A 6,774-nucleotide genomic window follows, 5' to 3' on the forward strand; every position below is an offset into this window, starting at 1 on the left:
AACACTTGACGCACTGTCACATGCCAAACCAGCAGGTGGCATAAACCTGACCATAAAACCACATTTACATGAGGCAAGTCTGTAACTGGCAAGAGGAAATGTGCACGCCAACATCACAAGCCAAAAAAAACAACCCCATTTGCAATGTTGTGAAGCCAGTGAAACCGGAGTTTCAGAAAATCTTCACCTTGGCAGTAGTTTAAGGTTCTGTTTCAGTGACCGGATACTGCATGTGGGGACACATGGCCAAACCGCAAAGAAACAAACCCCCCCCCCAGCAGTTTTGAAAATACCAGTGTTCGTGTGGACCGGGCCTTAGGAGAATCATTTTGCTGAAACAAGATTCACTGACCCCACTTGAGCAAGCTGCCAGATCCACGTTTCTGGAAAATAAGTCCCATCAAAAGAGCTGCCATCACCTCCAGCGCCCTCTCCTACTGGTGCAGCAGCCATTTCGAAGGCTACAGGACCATAAGGCACTGGGGGAAAAAAATAAAAAATAAACAAAAATAAAAAAACCCTACTATACAAATAATTACCCAGCAAACCTTTGACAGACCTTTAAGTAAAGATTTAGATCAGGAACCTAGGAGACCTACTGCGATAGAAGTTGCGATAGTAATTCAGGCCTCTGTACATCAGGCAGTGAGTTTCTTGGACAGGCAGATTTGTTGCAACCTTCATCCCCACACTCTCAAAGCAAAGCAAAAGATGCATTTGAAAACTAAATGAGTATCCAGCCACTAAGTGACTGCAAACAATTTCCAACCTTGAAAACTTTGTAAGCTTGGTCTGTAGGAACAGCTCGACGGGGGTCGAACATTCAGGCACTCCTGTTCATCCTCCACAGGATACGGATAATCTGATAGTGATCGCACTGGGAGAAAGTTGAACACCTAAAAACATGGTGAGGTGAATGGTCAAAAACACCTCATTAAACCGTTTAAGAGAAAGCCACAGACAAGCGTCTTGAAGCAAACCACTGAGTGTTGGTCTAGTTTTAAAAAGAACACACACAATTTTTCCTAATAGGCATGTCAGCAATGGATGTGAATCCAAATAAGTTCAACCAGCAATCACATTGGAAGAAAGTGAAACACTTGGGACTGTAAAACAATAGTTTGACCTGTTGCATGCAACATAATAGCTTTGGTTTCACCAATTGATCCATCTGCATAACTCGAATTGACAAAGTTAAACTTGATAATTTAAGTCCAATAATTTAATGAATTGCACATGGATACCACTTCAGCACTCAGACGTCTGCCTGGCTCCATGATCCGGACACTCTGATCAACAGCGCTGAGGCCACACAGGGATCCTGCTTGAGCAGAGACAGTCAAAACCATTACCCTCACTAGGAACAGCTGTAGGTGGAGAAAACTGCAGAGACACCTGGAACAAGAACAAGCTGAAGGACGTGTTGCCACACCCCACATGAAGTAAAGCGATGCTAGATGTCCACATACCCGGTTTTGGAAACATTTGTCAAAAGCTGCACTAGCAGCAACTACATTCTCACTGAGCAGAACACAGAAGGCCAGAATCTCCACTACTGGAGCCATATCAAGACTGACTGACAGCTCAAATGACACCGTGCCACTTGTAAGGGTATTCAAAGCCCTCACTTGGACCTTCTGAAATCCATGCAGAAAAAAAAAAAAAACTCCTCTGGACAACACCGGAAAGACAGACTGGTATTTAAAAAGTGCTAAAAAAGTACTACTGCTTTCATCAAAACCAGCGTCCACTCACCAAACAGATGTCAGCACTGTAGTCACCAGTTTCTCCAACAACAGAATACTTGATTGTCACTGAATACTTGGCACCACACTTCAGTGGCTGCTCAAACTTCACTATAGTCAGTTCACTAAACGTTGGGTTATTGGGAGTAGAAGTTTGGAAAAGTGGCACAGTCCTCGTGTCCGTACTGAAGTAGGGCGATTTAGAACCATACTGAACCAACCTGTGAAGCTGCACTTGCCTGAGGAACAAATTAATAGAATTGGTTTCTTGCAAGAGAAGTCTTCATTTAAAAATAGGATTAAGGCAAATCGTACCACCAGATTCAGATCAGCTTTAGGGAGAAGGCGGCCAGTCCAGTCGTGTTTTTAGTCACATTCAGCAGCAGTTTGTTGGGCCATTGGCTACCATCCAGGAGATAGACCACTTTGCTTGCGATTGGATGCATATCGGTCTTAAAATAATCTTATGCATCACATGGCGTATATTCCAAGCATTCTGAAGGTATACTGAGGGTTTGGTGAGAAACAAACCAAAATGGCAAGTTATTATATTTTATAAAAATCTTGCATTGCAGCTCACGCTGCGCACAAGCGCATATCCTTTTGAGATATCAATTATAATCAATTTTAATAAAACACAAGACTACATTATAAAATTCTAACAGTAGGCTATTTAATATCTGTTGTTCTTCGGTTGTCAGTCAGAATGACAGTTCTTGCGTGAACATTATAGGCCTATATATACCCAAGCCAATTTATTATTCTTTCCTTTTTGTCTTAGTGTTTAAAATATTTATTTTGAAACGAATTAATTAATTTCTTAATTAAACAAACAAACAGACTTACTGGGTGAGCAGGGTAGGCTATGACAGCTGTCATATCATACCCTGCCATGCCCAGCTGATGCAAAGAATAGAATTTATATCTACACAGAAGAAAGCCGTGTCTAGACTCTGCCCCAGTATGAGTTGTGTCGAGCTATTCATTAGCCTGTTTGTTTGATGAAAAAATATTAAATGTAGTTGCAATAAATGCATTAAGAATCCATACAACTGCAGCAGTGGACTATTATTCTGCTGCGTGATACTGCGGAAGAACTGATGAAGGCACTCCATATACAAAACTCCTTCATAGCCATGAAGAACAATCATCCAAGACTAGAACCAAATCAAGTGCCTCTTTCAGAAACCCTGCAGAACTTCACCAAGCTCTACAGTTCTTCACTGCGCCACAGACACTCTCAATCAGCTGCACTGATGGCAGCCATATTTAAACGCTCTTAATTGAAGGAATTAATTCATTAAGCTCGTTAACGTCAATAATTAACCTCCAGCCTGGAATTAATTTGGTCGTTTATTACTCCAGTTTAGCTTTAAAACAACACATCTTAAATACTGCAAACGTTATATATAATACATTTTTAAACAATGATTTTAGTCTTTTAATTTGATATTAACTCCGCCCTCAAGAAAATATAGCATGTTTCCAATAATTAAGAACGTTTTAATGTTGCTGCTATTAGGGCAGATGATCGCGAGAGGCTTAAAGAAATCACTGAATGACAGATCAATCAGAAGCCGTGTAGGTTTCTGAAAGAGACGCCTGATTTTCGTTTAGTTTGATGGCTGTGAAGGAGATTTGAGTTTGGAAAGGGCTCGTTTTAGCTCTTTTTCTCTTTGCTGTACAGAGATCAGGGCTGTGAACGGGCTTTGAATAGAGCAGAAGCATCCTGCTGCTTGGTTTCTGCTGATGGAATTGCTAACTACATTTTAGAGATTGAGAAAAGCATTCTTTTTTAATTTAGGCTATTTTATTTATTATTATTATTTTTTTGTCCGAGTGTATGTGCATGTATCTCTTTTTGTATATGGCTGGCAGTGGTGTAATGTAACGAAGTAATAAAACTTCTTTACAGTACTTAAGTATTTTTAAGGAGTATCTGTACTTTACTTTAGTTTTTATATTTCAGCCAACTTTTGCTTTTACTCCACTACATTTCCTAATTAAAATGTATACTTTTACTCCGATACATTTCCCCGAAGCATATTTAGGCCTACAAAATAGTCAGAAGTCAGAAGAACACCGACTGCAGGAAAGCAAGTCTGGCGTCTGCAAGTTAGACTCCTAAAAACACCTTTGCTCATGTGCAAACAAGTGCGCACACAACCGCGGATGATCTAATTTTCCACTCAGGTCGAGTCTGGGGTGTGCGATATACAGTATATCTGTGATAATATGGTAAGTGTTGTTTTAATGATGTGCGATCTGACATTATCAGATATCACCAAATCACACACAGAGTGCACGCATGTTGATTTATTAGTCTATTAAAACTCAAAATTCCAGGCATTCTAAATTGTAGACGGCAAAAATGCTTTTTGTATGCTTTTTATATGTATATAATTGAATTACCTTAATCTATATCACACAAAGAGTACTGTTTTTCTGCAGATATCAGCATGATAACGCATTTAATAATCATTTTATACAAGTTCAGTAAAGCAATAAGAGACTTACATTTTAGACATGATATTGCTTGTTTTTACTCAATGTTGCCAAAGAAAATAGTTCCAAACAAAGATCACACAGCACTGTTTTGCGTCTCTGAGCAATGGACGGTGTTTACTTATTGAATGAATCAGCTTTTTAATAAAAGAATCGGTTGATAAAAATGATTCAGTGATTCACTCATTAACACACACTGCATTCCATTCAGAAGGGCTCATACCTATGCCCTAATCCCTTCAAAGGGTTTACCCTCCGGAGTGAGAGTTTCGAAGGGTTGAAGGGTGTAGGCGACCAAACAACTGTTTTTTGAAGTGCCCTTCTGCGTCATCATCACGTGCCCACATGGAGGCGCCGTCATCATGCAAAGAATCTGTGCAAAGGATCATGGGAGCCCGATTCCGAAGGGGCCTTTGAAGTGGCCAGTTTTGAGCACTTCCCAAAACTTGGTTTGGAACGACCCTTCAATATGGCGGCCATGATTGTTTTCACTCCGAAGTGCCCTTCGGAGGACGATAGATCCCGTTTGGAACGCACCGACAATCAAATGCTTTGTTCCTGAATGAATCAGTCATTTGAATGAATCGTTTGAATCTCAATGACTCAATTGTTAACAGTCACTTGCTGCCACCTACTGGCGGTTTTAATTTCACATTTCGACTATTCTTTTATGTTTTAAATTATTTCAAATATCAGTATTTAACGTTTTATGTTAAAAACAAAACATTATTTATCCATCTGTAACTGCAGTTTAAATGCATCCATGTCCCTTCTGAGATACATAAACTGTGTAAATACATCTAAATCCTATTTCATATGCAGATTCGAGAAATTTCTTATGTTGGAGTGCTTCTTATTCTTACCCAAAAATACAAAATGGAAGAAAAAGTTAAAACCGAACACAATCTTGCTACTCAAGCTGTGTATGAACGTTTACTTTCAATACTTAAGTACGTTTAAGATTACAAAAATACTTTTCGTACTTGAGTACAATAAATATCCCATACTTTAAGACTTTAACTCAAGTAATATTCTAAACGGTGACTTCAACTTCTACCAAAGCAGTGTTAATTTCATTAATGAAGACGATGACGAAAAATATTTGTTAACAAACATTTTTTCTGTGACTAAGATGAGAAGTTGACGAGCTAAAACTAATATCTGATGATAAAAACTATGACAAAATTTATGCTGAGTGTTCGTTAACAAGACAAGATGGGACTATAACGTTAGAACAAGATATTTGAGGACAACCGGTCATTCAAAATACATCCTATAGGCTACTGTCTTGTCCTTCAAAATGTGCGTCCCTGTCATTGGATTGCAATCGGATAAGGGGCTTTTGCATATCTAGTCTCAGTATGGCAGCCGCAGTGGATGGATAGGCTACCAAAATGCGAACTAGCGATCTGAAACAATGGCCTTAGCACCCAATAGTAGGGATAAGGTGACCAGACGTCCCGTTTTTCCCGGGAGTCACAATTCACTGTCGATTAACTTTGTTAGTGAAGGCGGGATAAGCGGAATCGCGCTGATAGAAGTGCTCTCTCGCGCACGCTCCACTTCTTCAGTTCTCATATACAGTGCGCGATCAGTTCTCAGAGCTCAAATACACACACAGCAGTCCAAATGTCTATCATGTAGAGTATCTCACGTAAATACAGTCGGTTATGGATTAAGTGAACGTAAACAGGTGGGTGAAAACTGAACGTGTGTCAGTATCGCATGCATGCATTCCATCTTAAAGGGACAGCATTCCTAATTAAGTACCTGTCCGTGTCATTAATGTTAACCAACAAAAGATATAATTATGTTAAAGGGGTCATATGATGCGATTTCAATTTTTCCTTTCTCTTTGGAGTGATACAAGCTCGTGGTGCATACAGAAGATTTGTAAAGTTGCAAAGACTAAAGTCTCAAATCCAAAGAGATATTCTTTTTAAAAGTTAAGAGTCAGCCTCTTAACTGAAGCTGATCCATGCTGGTTGCTGAGGAAATACAAGAACTTCGCTGTGGATCGCCGGATCGGCTTTCACCGTGGACGAAGCGGAGTCCAGCCCGGGGTCGTCACATGTGGTTACCGCAAGCCTCCTTCGTGGAATCCGCCGGCCGCGCCGTTCTCACTCACTCAACACTGTTCCAGAACACTTCAACCCAAATATTCAGATGTGTGCAGCACATTTTATGGAGGACTGTTTACTGATCCTGGTATAGTAGACTACAATGCTGGCTGTTCTGACACACAGACTGTAAGTACGTTTTTTATATTTAAAGACTTTTTATATTTGATATTTTTTATATTTAAATCGATTTTTTTGGGCAGTGTAGAGTAGGGCTTGCTGTTTGTCATTTCTCCGATCACAAATGCAGACATGGTTTTATGTTTACACAGTGCGATGCAACGCAACGCGTAAAAAGACAGTATAAGTCATTATAATCCATAATTATGTCCCCACTGGATGCAACGAATGCCTCGTTTATAATGGGTTTTCATGTTTTTGAATCATCGCTCCGGCCTGACAGG

General features: G+C 39.8%; 1 pseudogene; it reads right to left on the reverse strand.

The window, feature by feature from the left end:
- Positions 1–1,735, reverse strand: part of LOC107676168 (alpha-2-macroglobulin-like) — a 6,276-nt pseudogene extending 4,541 nt beyond the window's left edge.
- Positions 1,736–6,774: the final 5,039 nt, after the last annotated feature.

The sequence above is a fragment of the Sinocyclocheilus anshuiensis genome, unplaced genomic scaffold (genome assembly GCF_001515605.1).
Source record: "Sinocyclocheilus anshuiensis isolate Anshui unplaced genomic scaffold, SAMN03320099.WGS_v1.1 scaffold3927, whole genome shotgun sequence".
Taxonomy (NCBI): domain Eukaryota; kingdom Metazoa; phylum Chordata; class Actinopteri; order Cypriniformes; family Cyprinidae; genus Sinocyclocheilus; species Sinocyclocheilus anshuiensis.